The 14,940-nt window shown below is 39.0% G+C and overlaps 1 pseudogene; it reads left to right on the top strand.

The window, feature by feature from the left end:
- Positions 1-7,397: 7,397 nt before the first annotated feature.
- On the top strand, positions 7,398-8,225 carry LOC113722428 (uncharacterized; annotated as a pseudogene).
- Positions 8,226-14,940: the final 6,715 nt, after the last annotated feature.

Raw genomic sequence — 14,940 nt, 5'->3', positions numbered from 1 at the left:
ATTGTGATGTATGGGTAGGTGAAAGGAGGTTTTTAGGGGACTTGATTAGCTTGTCCATTAAGGGGTACGACGTGATTCTGGGTATGGACTGGTTAGCCAAATATAACGCCCAACTGGATTGTAAAACGAAAATAGTAGAATTTCGCATTCCTGGCGAGGCAACCTTAAGGTTGGATATAAGGGGTAGGTTAGCCTCATCTGCTCTCATTTCGGGCATTCGAGCTAGGAAACTGATAAGTAGAGGGGCGCAAGGATTTTTGGCCTTTCTAATTAATACCCCTACGGATAAGTTAAAAGTGGAAGACGTGGCCGTAGTGAGGGAATTTCCGGATGTGTTTCCTGATGAGTTAGTGGCTTTACCGCCGGAAAGGGAGATAGAATTCCGAATAGATCTTTTACCTGGAACCGCACCTATCTCAAAAACCCCATACTGAATGGCACCCGCAGAACTAAAGGAGCTTAAGTTGCAGTTACAAGATCTTTTGGAGCGGGGATTCATCCACGAGAGTGAGTCTCCTTGGGGAGCTCCGGTCCTATTTGTGAAGAAAAAGGATGGAACGTTGAGGATGTGCATTGATTACCGGGGGCTGAACAACGTGACCATCAAGAATAAGTATCCACTACCTCACATAGACGAGTTGTTCGACCAGCTGCAAGGAGCAGTGGTCTTCTCCAAGTTGGACCTCCGACAGGGATACTACCAGTTGTTGATTAGGAAGGAGGACATTCCGAAAACTGCTTTCAATTCAAGATACGGGTATTACGAGTTCGCCGTTATGCCCTTTGGACTGACTAATGCTCCCGCCGCCTTCATGGACCTAATGCACAGGGTTTTTAAACCCTATCTAGACCGATTTGTCGTGGTGTTCATTGATGACATTTTGGTCTACTCTAAGTCACGCGGGGAGCATGAGGAGCATTTGAGAGTGGTGTTGTAGACGTTAAGGAAACATCAGCTATACGCCAAGTTTAGTAAATGCGAGTTTTGGTTGGAAAAAGTGGCATTCCTAGGGCACGTGATCTCCCACGAAGGCATTTCAGTGGATCCGGCAAAGGTTGAGGCCGTGACAAATTGGAAAAGGCCAGAAACCCCCACGGAAATTCGTAGCTTTCTAGGGCTAGCTGGGTACTACCGAAGGTTCATTAAGGATTTTTTCAAACTGGCAGGACCTTTAACTGACTTGACAAAGAAGCATGGCCAGTTTATCTGGAACGGCCGATGCGAAACAAGTTTTCAAGAATTAAAGAAAAGATTGACCATGGCTCCGGTACTGGTCTTGCCAAAGGGAGTGGACGGGTTTGCAGTATATGCAGACGCGTCGCGAGAAGGATTGGGATGCGTTTTGATGCAGAACCGGAATGTGATTGCTTTTGCCTCTAGGAAATTGAAGCTTCACGAGCAGAACTACCCGACTCACGATCTAGAATTAGCCGCGGTTGTGTTTGCTTTGAAAAAGTGGAGGCACTACCTATATGGGGTGACCTTTGAAGTGTTTTCGGATCACAAGAGTCTTAGATATCTTTTCTCCCAGAAAGAATTAAATATGAGACAACGGCGATGGATGGAATTCCTAGAAGATTACGACTGCACGATCAATTACCATCCGGGAAAGGCAAATGTGGTAGCAGATGCCTTGAGTCATAAAGTGCAAGTGGCAGGGCTAATGATTAAGGAGTGGGATTTGTTAGAATCCGTGTGTGAGTGGAAACCCTGTCTTGGGGAGTCATAAGGTGATATTTAGCAATGTAAGGGTGACCTCCACTCTACTGGAACGTATAAAAGAGGCGCAAGGCGAGGATTTGATGGTACGGAAGTGGAGAGAGAAAGTGGAAAAGGGAGAAACAACGGACTTCAATTTGAGTCCTGAGGGTATTTTGAAGTATCGAAATCGAATGGTGGTACCAAAGGACGATTCGTTGAAAGCAGAAATTTTGGAGGAAGCTCATAGGTCCAAGTATACAATCCATCCGGGCAGTAGCAAGATGTATCAAGACCTAAAAGGAACCTATTGGTGGTACAACATGAAGAGGGAAATCGCTCAATACGTGCAGAAATGTCTCATTTGCCAGCAAGTGAAGGCGGAGCATCAAAAACCATCGGGTTTGTTACAACCCTTGGAGATACCCGAGTGGAAGTGGGAAAACATCACCATGGACTTCGTTTCAGGTTTACCAAGGACGCAAAGAGGACACGATGCCGTTTGGGTGATCGTTGATCGCTTAACCAAGTCGGCCTATTTCTTGCCGGTGAACATGAAGTACTCAATGGATAAATTGGCTCGACTGTACATGGATGAGATTGTAAGACTACACGGTGTTCCTGCGAGCATCGTTTCCGATCGGGATCCACGGTTTGTGTCACGATTTTGGCAGAAGTTTCAAGAAACCCTGGGGACGAAACTTAGTTTGAGCACTACCTATCACCCTCAGACGGATGGCCAATCGGAACGGACGATTCAAACTCTTGAGGACATGCTACGAACATGCATTCTGGACTTTGGAGGTAACTGGGGTCAGCACATGACCTTAGTCGAATTTGCATATAACAATAGCTTCCATTCGTCAATTCAAATGGCTCCGTACGAAGCTCTCTACGGACGCAAGTGCCGCTCACCGATTTATTGGGACGAAGTTGGCGAAAAGAAAGCACTGGACCCGACAACTATTCCGTGGATGGAAGAGGCTCACGAGAAGGTTAAGTTGATACGGCAACGAATCCAAACTGCCCAAAGTCGCCAAAAGAGCTACGCGGATAACCGAAGAAAAGACTTGGAGTTTGAAGTTGGGGACTACGTATTTCTCAAGATCACACCCTTACGAAGTCTTACAACGGGTAAAGGAAAGAAGCTTCAACCGCGGTACGTTGGACCCTACAAGATCCTTCAGAGGGTTGGAGTGGTCGCGTATCGATTGGAGCTACCGTCCAGTCTTTCTCGAATCCATGATGTATTTCACGTGTCAATGCTAAAGAAGTACCATCCTGACCCATCCCATGTATTGCAACCGGAGGATATCGAAGTAGATGAATCACTGGCCTATAAAGAGAAACCAGTCCAAGTACTCGATCGAAAAGTCAAAGAGCTCCGAAACAAACGGATTCCACTAGTGAAGGTGCTATGGAGAAACCACGGAGTGGAGGAAGCTACCTGGGAGATGGAAGAGGAGATGCGAAAGAAGTACCCAAACCTTTTCGAGAATTAAGGTGAGAAATTTCGAGGGCGAAATTCTTTTAAGGGGGGGAGAGTGTGAGAACCCGTAAAACCCTAATTATTTTCCTAGGGTTTATTTCCCCTTAATTGCATGTTTTCTGCATTTTCTGGCTTAGAAATATTTTCTTAGTGGATTTTATGAGCAATTATAGTTTTAAGATGATTTTTCTAGCATTGGAGAAATTTAAGAAAATTAAGAGTAAATAGTGGACTTGGGACCCACTAGTGCGAAAAGTTCAGAAAAATTCGACCAATAAGGTTAATTTTCGGATACTGTGTAAAATTTATCGGGTGTTAAATGATAAGTAGAGTGTGTGAAATGATTGATGTGAGAGAGGAAAGAAAGATAAGAATGCATTTATGAAGGTGACAAGTGTCACCTTTTTATTGGATGCCTTTTAAGAATTACTATTCACAATTTTGACTTTTTGACCAAAGGTTAAATATCCAAAAATTGCACAAAATTCACCATTTTTCTCTCCTTGTTGGCCGGCCACCTTGAGCAAGAAAGGAAGGAGATTTCTTCAATTTTCAAGCTTCTACTTGGTGCAAATCAACCAAAAACATTTGCTTCCATCCATTTCACTCCATAAAATTCTTCCTTCTAGAGCTAGTAAGTTGTTTGGTGAACTTTGTTTGAAGGATTAAGGTGCCCAACATCTTCTTCTCTCTTGGTTCTTGGTAAGTGAAGCTTGAAACACCCTACTACACCTAATGATGCTTATGTTGTGCTTATTAGTGATAAGAGTGCTAAAATTTCTGGTTTTTATCTTGGTTTGAATTGATTTGGTGAAGTTTTCCATTTTATGATGATTTTTCTGGTTTAATTGGATTATGATGGTGTGGTTGTTTGTGATGATTGGCAATGGACTATAATGGCTCTAGTGGATGTGAAATGTGGATAAATGCAACCAATTTTGGATTTGGTGTGAAAATTGAAAAGCTAGGGTTCTTAAATCCCCAATTCTGTCCGGTTTTGGATCATAGGGTTAGAGGCCGAATTTGACTTTGCTCAAAACATGAAAGTTGTAGGTATTGATGTGATTGAGATGCCTGTAAAATTTCAGGTCATTTGGATTAATGTAGAATGAGTTATGACGAAATTACTGTAGCTGTTCTGCTTTGGACAGAATGCGAAAACTGCGATAGTAATTGGCCATTTTGACTGGAATTGGTTTGGATTTTGAAGTTGGTGTCTTCTGATGAAATGTAGCTGAGTGTCTTAGCTATCATATGCCTTTGGAATTTTGGCATTTGGACTTGGATGGACTGAGATATACCGATTACAGTTTTCTGTGTTTTGCAAACCTGTTTTGGTAATTCTGGTATAGTATTTGGCATTTTCGACCTAGGTAAGCTAGGAACTGGATTGAGTCACCTTCTACAGTGTTGTAGCCCTGTTTCATAGCTTCGAAACGGTGGGTCTTACACCCCCATCCGATAACCGTAGAGAATTTTACACCATTACCGCATAATAAGGGCAAAACAGTTTTCTATTTGGGGCCAAGACTAAGGCCATTTTCTAATTTCTGGTTTGCTATTATGCTCATTTATGCATATGAAACCCTATTGGGGTTGTGTTTAGCATTGCTATATGACTCGTTATCGAGTGTCATTGCATTTGTTGCGTGATTCTAGGGCGTGACGGTAGCTCACGACGTCTTGGTGACCACGGTGTATGAAACACCACTTTCTCACTTGGTGAGTATACCACTCACTAAATTGTTACTATGTGGCTTTGTTAAATGTTATGTGATGCCTTGATGGCTTACTTGGATATTGAAATTGATTAAGGTGAGGGTGTACTTAACCGCCCTCACCTCTTTTGATATTGTCACTGATTGGTTACCGTTTTATTGCATTACTGAACTTGACATATTGGTTGGTGAATTCCATTTCATGGAAACTGAATTGGTGTCGTTTGGACGATGTCCAACGGCCTTACTGTATTACTGAGCTCAACCCCGTTTGGTAGTCAATTGGATCGAGCCGGCGGGGGCTTGGTCGTGAATATTGAATTGCCACGGGGACTGTACTGGGGAACCTTGTGGTAATGAGACCCTTGGTTCCGGTAAACTCGAGTATTACCAAAAACTACTGAAATGAAGTGCGGGCCCGGTTGGGGTATGTTAGGTGGAAGGATTGGAAGTAAAGGGTGGTCTACGGTTTGGTACTTTTAACATTGACGGAGAGTCAATGAGGTTGGATCAAGATTGCAAGCGTGGAAATGGGCTCTTGAGAGCCGACCGTATCCTTTTACCGTTTTGCTTCATTGCTTATTTGCGCACTTTAAATGAAAGTTCATTCGTATATGACTTTGATTGCTTATTGGGTGGTATACCACTGGGCTTTAGCTCATTCCGTGTTATTTGTTTTCCTTACAGGGTGATAATTACTTTTGAGAATGGATTGGTTAGTCAATTGCCGAATTGAGCATGTAAATGTCTTTTGTATTGCTCTTGAAGTGAAACCCTAATGTATAACGGGTTCATTTCCTTTTGATAGGCAAATCGAATGTGTACTTCCTTAGTGAATGATTTTGGTAGGCCGTTTTGGCTTGTAAATGTTGAATTGATGTATATATATATATGTTTGGTAAATGTTTGGATGGATTTCGGATCAATGCGATTTTCAAACGAAAAGGAAAAAAATTTGGCGAGGATGAACAGTGTCGAATCCGGCCAGGAATCCGGCCAGAAACTGGCCGGATTGAAGGCCGGATTGCCTGAGAAAAAAATTGGAAATCCGGCCAGTTGCATTCGGCCTGGAATCCGGCCAGACAATCCGGCCGGAATCTTGGCCGGATTGCCGGCCGGATTGCGAGGGAAAATTGAATTTCTTGGTTTTGCTCTCGGCCTTGTATCCGGCCGAGAATCCGGCCGGAAATCCGGCCGGATTCTGACGTGTCTTCTACTGTTCACTTCGGCTTCAATTTTCGTTTTTTTTATTTTGTGTTTTTGACTTGTTTGCGCGCATTGTTATGTTCCGGAACGTAATAGACCGACGTAAACTGTACCGTTAGTCCTGGCGAGAGCTGGGCAGGCAATCCGCTAACCCCTTTCGTTCGCCTTAGGGGAAGGTGGGGCTGTCACACCTAACATTCAATTTTTTGGTAAATTCTCTTCTTCTCCATCATTTGTCTAGTTTTTCTAAAGTTTCTTACCCTAGTTATGCTTTCTATAGTGTTTTTATGTAAATTTCTTTAGCATTGTGGGTTTCATTTGTGTGGTGGTGTGAAGAAAGAAAAGGAGTGGTGTTAGTGTGGTGGGCTGGATTATTGTGTACCGACAAAGGCAAAGAGGTTGAGAGTTGTGGGAAGGAGTTGACTAGGTAAAAATCTAAAGAAGAGGAAAAAACTAGACAAAATTGTTTAGCTGCTCTGCCTTACTGTTGTTCTTTATCCTCTTTTAACCAATTATTTATGTCTCAATTTTATGTCTTAGCACTCTTGCTTTGTTCGTTCCTTGCACTCTAGTTTGCTTTTTATGTCCTCAGATGGTTTTTTTTTTAACTGCTCTCTAAGTTAAATGTTTTATTCCCTTGGCTGCGTTTTTTTTTTTGTTTGGTGGGATATGTAATTAATCTTATCTTAAGTACACTTTTTTTTTCCCCTATTTTTGAGTGATATGTGTTGTAATTGCCATTGTGGGACAATGGAGATAGACAATCATCATGCCAATGTATATATTTTTAATCTAATCGCCCCCACTAAATGACTCCATCTCTCATATCACGACTCTCAATTCTCTTTCATGAATCATACATAATTCATTGCAATGGTTGGGAATTGGGAGATTTCCATACGACAAACCAAAAGGCAGAAAACCCATTTCTTTCTTCATCAAAACAATAAAACAAATCTTTTTCATTGATTTGATTGCACCTCACGTTTCTTCACGGGTTGATTAGGCCAAGCTTCTTCCCCAGCTCATGCCCTTTTCATTGCTTTAAATTCTTTTTGGCTTTTCTACTATCCATCTTGCATTCCTTAGGCCCTGAAAGAATAAACCAGTTGGCATTATCAATTAACTTCATTTTGGGGTGGAATGTGACGTATTTCTGTTAATTCTTGGAATCTGCTAAAAGGGTTCTCTCTAGTTTTCTGAATCTGGGTGGCTATCGTATATTCTGGTGATTATCATCATGTTCTAGTCAAAGATCAATAACTCTATCATTTTGGTTAGTGTAATGGCAATTTCAAAAAAGGCCTCCATGACATTGAAGTCTTATCAAAATGAGGTTGAGCTACTGGTGAAGAACTATTTATTATTGGACCCTGTTATACCATACTCATTAGTCCTTGTTGGCATACTTGCTTTCAAAGTGCTCTATCATCTTGTTCAGTTGATTAGCACTTTTTACTTCAGGAGCTACAACAGCCTTACAAAAATCCAGCGGATTGAATGGAATAACCGTGGCGTCTCTACTCTTTATGCTGTTTTTATTTTTGTCATGTCCTTGTAATTTGTATTTTGGTCTGATTTGTTCTTAGATGAACATCATCCTGGCCTCATTACATTCCAAAGCTCGCCTTTATCAACTTTCACTTTAGGAGTATCTGTTGGTTATTTTTTAGTAGACCTTGGCATGATTTGTTGGCTATATCCTTTCTTCGGTGGACTAGAGTATATTGTCCATCACAGTCTTTCCGGAGTTTCTGTAGCATATTTTGTATTTATTGGGGAGGGGCAGCTTTATCCATTCATGGTCCTTATATGAGAAATGACTACCCCAAAAATCAACATGAGATGGCATCTTGATATTTCTGGATTGAAGAGGTCCAATGCCTACCTAATTAACGGTGTCTTTATTTTTTTTGGCTGGCTGATGGCAAGGATTTTGTTGTTTGTTTACATGTTTCACCATGTTTACATTCACTATAGTCAGGTCATCCAGATGCATTCTATTTGTTATTTTCTAGTATTTGTTGTGCCTTACGCTCTTTCTACCATGAATTTGATGTGGTTTGGTAAAATTATCAAGGGCCTCATAAAAATGTTAGCAAAGAAGCAGTGAGGAACAGTAATGCTCTAATTTCTTCTATTACCACAGTCAAAATTTTCCCTCCAGTTCCTACTTGTACAAATCTATAGGAGAATGCCCACAGAAAATAGGGAAAGAGTCGAATGAGCCTAATCTATAGGTTCTTGTTTTGTTTAGCTTTTTTGCTAAGGCCATTAGATGATGCTTGGCAGTCTGCATTTCTTGCATATTTTGGTAGCTTAATATGAACAACCAAATTGACCAAGCTTCAATGCCTAAACCTAATGGTTTATATGGCAAGACTTCAAGCTTTTTCCTAGTGTTTCCGTGTTGGAAGTGCTCTATCTTTGTGTCAATGTGCACACTTACAAATTGACTCCATTTCTTTTGTTTCATTTATTCATTTTTTTCTAGAAACCTAGACAAGTTGCACAGCATCATTGCATTTGTACTTTGCCTAAAAAGCTGTATATTAGCTATGGATGTAGTCCTACAAGTTGAGATATAGTAGGCTTGAGTTTTTTCTGCTAACTTATAAATTCATTCTGGAACACAAACCTCTATATCATGTATGAGTATTAAACCTTGCCTGATTGGTAACTTGTGAGAAAAAATCTCATGGCTTGATGGTTGTAAATATTGGTGAATTGGATTTTTTTTTTTGCATGGAGATGATAATATTTCTCCTCCTTTTTGGTCTTATTCTAGTAGAGGTATTGATGACTGACATAATGTTGATTATGGATCTGTCCTTTGCTGCTACATAATGCAATTACTGTTACTTTAGACTTTGTTAGCATGGTACTTTCAAATGTGATTCTTTTAACATTAGTTCAACTTTTGTATGTGATCCATGCAATTCAACTTTGGTTACTTAAGTATGGTGAAGTAGTTTATACATATGTTATGCCATTGTGGATCGGTAATTCCCGTGCTTTTTGGTTCAAATTATCATCTATGTTCTTACCTTAATTATCTTTTATTTCTCCATGCAATTCAGTTTTGGTTACTTAAGTATGGCGAAGTAGTTTATACTTAGGAGTAGTTTGTGATTTGAAGTGTAATTTGAAATGGTTTTCAGAGTATTCTACCTTAGGGCATAAAATAGGATATGGTGAAGAGGACAGGGTGCTTGTTTTTCTTTCTTGATAAATAAATGTACCTGATCAATCAATAGCCTATCTGATGCCACTGGCTAAGAGGTAAATTTTTTTTTCTCAACAAACATATTATTTTTCATAGTTATGTCCAGCTTATTATTTACTTGAATTGATGACGAGTATTTACTTTGTTAGATTTTAAGCAATACTGATTTCTTGAAGCTAATAGGGTGTGTTAAAGATAGAGTGGCAATGAAGATTATCGAAGAGGTGACTTAATTGTTTTTCTTTAATTTGCTGCTTTTACAGTTCTCTTATTTGACTTTGAAAGTTTTGAACTTTGGATCTTTCATTACAGAAATTTGTGTTCTCTAAGCTTACATATGTTGTTTTGAAATATTGAAGTGATTTGAGTTTTTGTATGATATGATGGTGTTATTGAGGTAATGTGTTTGAGCACAAGCTAGGATAGTGATGAGTTCTGACCTTGGATGGTAGCTATTAAGTCTTGCGATTTACAGTATTTACTGCTTTAACAAGCATTTACATGGCAATGCCAATGCTTTTCAGTAGCTTTTAGTTGTTATTGTGATTGGAGTAATTTGGGCATATGGGTTTTGATAATGTTAATATTGTTTATGCAATACCACTCCATGTATTCATCCTCTAGTGGTTTGGAGAAATGGGTTGTAAAGATTGAGCAACCCATAGACATCTTTCTCACGATACGCATTGCATTAGTTTCTCTTATATAAATGAGGTACACATAGCCTCAATTTCTCCTATATGAATGGGTAGCTCGACACCTTGTATCGTGATTAACATTACTTTGGTTATCATACTTGACACGTTGTATCCTCTGCTATGCATTACTTTGGATTGCTTTGGTTTAGTTCAGTTTAGTTTATTTGAATGTTTAGCTAAGCAAGCAAATCAAAGTTGCTTTTCCTTTAGTGTTGTGCTTGTAGCCTTATCAACTAATTATATTGTTCATAGCAGTACTTATAGCAGTGCTTGTTGCCTTATCAACTTGTTATATTATTCCTTTGAAGCTGAAGTTTAATAGTAGTACTTATTTCTTGAGCTGATTTTGTGCAATTGTTCGGGGCTGATTTTGATTTTTTGGGGCTGATTTGGGTTTTTTTTTGGGGCTGATTTTGAATGTACAGCTTTAATTATTGAGGTTCTTATTGGATTACATATTTTAGCTAAGCAACCTAAGTATTGTTACTTCTCCTTTAGTGTTTTAATCCTCCCCATATCTACTTGTTTTACTACTTCATTACAGATAAATGCTATTTAAACAAAATTTTGGGAGCTATCTATAGCAATGACTGAAGGGCGTTGAAGACAAAGTCGCAATTTGCTCCTGCTAGGGTTTGCTTGGTGTTCTTTGGTTTCTTGAACTTAATTCCTTTTGTAAACATACCTTATGAATATGTGATATTTGGGCACAATGTTACTTTTATAGACCTTTGTTGGGTAATGTGCACCTCAATGTGACATTTGAGTACTTAATATGCTATATTGGCATGTAGCCTAATGCAACAACTACATTTGATTATCAATTGTTTAGGTTACTTCTTTATATTTATTTTAGATAAATAATTTACCATGGTAAATTGTGAGTTTATGGAAATGGAGCTGACAATGTTGAAGATCACTAATGACAAAAAAGAACTATTACATAACAACAATCAAAAACTCTTTGTGACAACAAAGCTTGTCACTAATTCCAAACTTCAATTGTGACAACAAATGTTGTCAATAAGTAGATCATATAAGTGACAACTTCTGACACTTTTCAGTGAAAACCCTGATCAATACATCTCTGACAACATGCTAAGTTGTCAATAAAACTCTTTCATATTGTTGTCACTAATGACAACCATTCACTAACGACTTTTTGTGTTGTCACTATATACTTTTTCCGACGGAGATATAGTGACGACTCAAAAGTCGTCAATAAAAGTCATTAGTGACAACATTTCTATGTCTTGTGATGACATGTTGTTGTCACTGATGACCAAATTTCTTGTAGTGGATATAGAAGCTCTCAGGAGTTATTTTCCACTTGCACGATCACGAACCTCCACGAGTTGACACTCTGTCAATCGGGTAGGTTTAGTCCATAGAAACTTCACTTACACGATCCCCTTTCACCTTAAATACCACACCGGGTCTGCAATACTTTTATGAGGTGATACTCCACGAGTATGCCAACCAAAACCTCTCAACAGGTCAAACTTATATGATCTCATGGTTCGCCAAGGAGCCCGACCAAACCCATGCCGGCTCGAGTCCAAGGTTAGCCAATGAGAGAGTTGGGCGTCCCCCACTTAACATATAAGAGTCGAGGAGATTCACTCCAAACGACTTATGCGACCATAGCATAAACAAGCACTTAAACATTTTACTTAAATTCACTTATCAAGTCACCATAAATAATTCAAGCATTTCATATTACGAAATTTAAGTGCAATTCACTTAAATGAGAACGAGTGCGATAAAGTACACACTCGACTCGGCACTTCCAAAACTTTTATTTATCAAAAGCAATTAACACGTTGTCACACACTTGACACTCACCGAGTGATTCAAGTAGCAAGTTCAAACGATAGTTTAGGCGTCTCCCATGAAATCCCCTTGTGCCTGAGCATTTAATAATAACTATCATGTATAACCCTAATTATCGAAGAAGATTGTACTAGAGTATAATCTAAGAAAATCTCATGAAAATGATCCCTATTTACTCGTAAATCAAGACTCAAAGGCGGGTTTTAAAGCACAAGAGAAATCTGGTTTTCATCTCTAAATTCAAGTTTAAAACGATCATGTGATATCGAAGGAAAAAGGAGAATTCGAAAAAAACTCCATTTCCTTGAGTTTCAAAAATTTTTGCTTTGATACGAGAACTTTGAAAAATCTTATCTCACTCTTTACATGTCCAAAATTGAAAAACTTGGTACCGTTGGAAACTTCTTCCAAAGTACTAAAAGTTCCTAGAATACACTTTCCTATGATTCCAAATGGAAGATATTTAAAATTTAGCTCAAAGTTACTATTTTAGGCTTGCCAGACAGTTTTGAGGTTGGTTTTTTGCCAAATTTGGAAATTCGGTAAAATTCACAGAATTTGAACTAGCTTCTCAGATTTGAAACTCAATTAGAGTTGCAATCAAGGTTTAAAAAAAAACAAGCAGAACAAGAATCGGAGTTTTGAACACCAAGATATAGTGGCTCAAAGTTGTTGAAAAATGAGATCGTTAGGCCAATTTTCCAGATTTAAATCGCTGACTTTGGGACATTGGTTGAACATCGTGTAGACACCAAATTTTTGATTTTAAACTTTATTCAATTTGTTTCGATTTTAGATTTTTATTTTTATTTTTGTTTTGATTCGTGTCCCTTGTTTTATTTTAATTGAGTTAAGGTTTTTTTTTTTTTTTTTTGCACTAAAATTTTCGGAAAGAAAAGAAAGAAGAAAAAGGGGAAAAGGAAAAAAAGAAAAAAAGAAAAGAGAAAAAGTCAATCAAAGGGACAAGAATCATACACATAAGCCTACTTTGGGGTTTTAAATCTTGGCCCTTCATATTAGGTTGAGTTTTTTTTTTTGGAGGTGCCTTTAAAGATGAAAGAGCCGCAAGTCAAGAGGAGGGGGAGGAGCAAAAACAAGAAAATAGGGAGGCGGTGGAGTGAGGAAAAAAGCTGAGAAAGGAGAGGAGAAAAACTCCCAGCGGCGGTGGTGATGGTGTCCACATCTCACTCCCCACTCAGCCCTCAAGCCTTCAACCTTTGCTCTCTGGTCTTTTTCCCTGTTTCCTCAATTACAGCAGAAATGCTTCCAAGCTCCAATGTCACGGCCATCGCCACTCCAATTGACAACACAGACATGGTCGTCACTTCTTCCTGCGATACATCCACCATCCCCTGGTCCTTGATCAAAGAAGACAAGACGCCATTCTCTCCTCTGATGGCCAGTTCGCTCTCTCCGGCTCCTGGGACGGCGAGCTCTGCCGTTGGGACCTTCAATCTGGCATCACTACTCGTCGTTTTGTCGGCCACACTAAAGATGTCCTCTCGGTAGTCTTCCCCTTCTCCATCCGCAAATCTTCACCGAACAAAAGCACTGTAAGTTTAGTTTTCTCTCCGAAATCTTTCAGTTTTCTTGTCTAGCTTTTGAAATGGAACTGCCGTGGTTTCATCTAGTGTAATTGCCTACTGATTGTCCACAATTTTGAACATACATGCTTTACTTGCTTGATTGGACTGAATATCCTTGGTTTTCTGACGAATTTCTGGGTTAGTTATGCTTCAATTTAAGCAAAAATCTGGTAGGATTTTAATGCCTACAACCTGTTCGATGAAATGCCTGATTGGAAATTCTAATTGAAAGATAACTGGTCTGCATCTTCGTGTGAAGAAAACGGCTAAATCATCCAATTCCTTTCTTTACGTTTGAAAATTTTTGGTGTTTTGCTTAGTCACAAGAAGTCTTGGTTTGCATGAATTTCTGGTTTATTGATTTAGATTTGCAGTTCGAAGCTTTATTTACTACTAGTCTTCTATTCGTTTGTCTCTGTTTGGCCGCAAGGCGTGATTCATGCAAGTTTGTGTTTTTAGACAATAACTCTGGGTTCATTTTTGCTAATTGAAATGTTCGGTGGTGTTTGGATGATAGATTAGTTGGTCTTGTTTGAAGCTCCGCATGAGATTTTTTACATCAGAATTGCGAAGAGTATTTGTTGTTCAAAAGAAAGTTTCCTCGTGGCTTTGTATGGGTTTTTCCAAAAGAATTCTACACTTTGCTCGTGGTTTTTGCATGTGAATGATTTGATTCGTATCAGATTTCCTTTAGTAGAACATGTTTGCAGCTTTGCCATTGTTGTTCATTTCTGCCCTTTTGAATAAAATCTGTCCATTTGCCCCATCCGAGAACCTGGAGAGATGTTTTCTGTGAATGTTGAGTTTTTTTTGTTTGTTTCTTGATTGCAACATTATGGTTGGAATCTTAGGCCCTTATCTTGTGGATTTGTTTTGAAGTTTCGGCAGAGGTTTAAGGCATTTTAGTTGAGTTTTGATAAAAATTTGCAGCAGAAAAATTATTGTAGAAAGCCTCCCTAGCTGCTGAACCCTTCTTAGCAGAAAGCTTGGTTTGAATTTTGGTTTGCATGAAATCCTCATCATTTCTGGTTCTGCCATCCTCCCGCATGTATGATAGAATCTTGAAATGATGAGTTTGGTAATAGTTTGGGCTTGGGTTTTGGTTTGGGAAGTTTGTGAATCTGCCCTGCTAATTTGTTGAAGTTCAAAAGCATGAGAAAAGTTGCAGAAAGAGTGTTTAGCTGTAAAAATTGCATGAGTGAAGTTCTCCGTAGCTTTGTATGAAATAACTCTCTGAAAATTACACTTTGATCCCTCAAGTCTCCCTCTTGTTCACCGAGGCCCAAAATCTGGGAAAATTGAACTAATTTTACCCTTTTAAGTTTAATCCTCTGTTTACATATTTTATGTGATTTTTTGAATAGATTAATTCTTGATTTGTGGGTCATAATTGTGGCTTAATAATTTTGTTGATTTGTTTATCTTGTTGGGTTTAATGAAATAAATGTTTAGGGCCAAGAGGTTATTTTGTGTTTGGGTTTAAGA

The sequence above is a fragment of the Coffea arabica genome, chromosome 4c (genome assembly GCF_036785885.1).
Source record: "Coffea arabica cultivar ET-39 chromosome 4c, Coffea Arabica ET-39 HiFi, whole genome shotgun sequence".
Taxonomy (NCBI): domain Eukaryota; kingdom Viridiplantae; phylum Streptophyta; class Magnoliopsida; order Gentianales; family Rubiaceae; genus Coffea; species Coffea arabica.
The sequence above is the reverse complement of the archived record's forward strand: the minus strand, read 5'-3'. Positions and strand labels throughout refer to the sequence as shown.